An 899-nucleotide genomic window follows, 5' to 3' on the forward strand; every position below is an offset into this window, starting at 1 on the left:
GATATTGCGGTGGTGGATTGCTTGACATCGGGTGGAGGGGGCGCCACAACGTGGGCTGCTCAAGCTCGACATTGATGGTGGGGGCGACGGCCAAGGTGGACAGGGACGACGATGACTGAGGCAGATATGGGCTGTGGGGCGAGGGGCGTCATCAGTGGGATTTTAGCGAGGGGGGCGACGGAGCCGCCGGTGGGTCGGTGGTGGGGATTTAGGAAATGAGGGTGTGCCCAGGCGTTTCGCTAAGTCACTCACACATGACACTTGTCGAGTGCTGATACACGAGAACTCAACAAAGGAGAGAGGGTGCGAGCGGGCATCTTCGCTAAGTCATTTTTCGCACAAACTTTGCCAAGTGCCAGAACACGGGCGGCGATTTTTTTTCATTCTTTCCTCTTCTTTTTAAATTTTATTGCAATTTAATTTCTTCTTTTGTCTTTATTTGTTACTTCTTTTAACCTTGGCCCCTAGCGGTTTCTAGGCCAACGAAGGAACATGCCCCGCCCCTCTCCCCTTCACTAATCGGACGTGTTCCCTCTTGAAAGCTAGATCTTTCCTCGGAGAAAGTCTCGTTTCCACGCTACCTCAATGAAGGCTTCTGCAAAACACTCTCGAACTTCTACCACACACTATAGGGGTCTTGTGATAACACCACGCCGGGTCCCATGAATTTTGGTCCTCTCATGAATTTCTGTGGGAACGACAATAATCCCGCACGTCGGTGGCCTGTCCTTGGCCCCTGGTGCCTAGCCCTCCCTCTCTGTTGGGTGCACAGAGCCTAGTCAAGGACCCAAGACCGCAAATAGGGACTTCCAGCCTGTTTTCGGCCATAATTTGATGTGTTGCAACTCAGATCTCGAATTTTCGGCATTAAACCCAAGAAAATATAGTAAATGTCTGTA

Source organism: Triticum dicoccoides, chromosome 4A (assembly GCF_002162155.2).
Source record: "Triticum dicoccoides isolate Atlit2015 ecotype Zavitan chromosome 4A, WEW_v2.0, whole genome shotgun sequence".
NCBI classification, from domain to species: Eukaryota; Viridiplantae; Streptophyta; class Magnoliopsida; order Poales; family Poaceae; genus Triticum; species Triticum dicoccoides.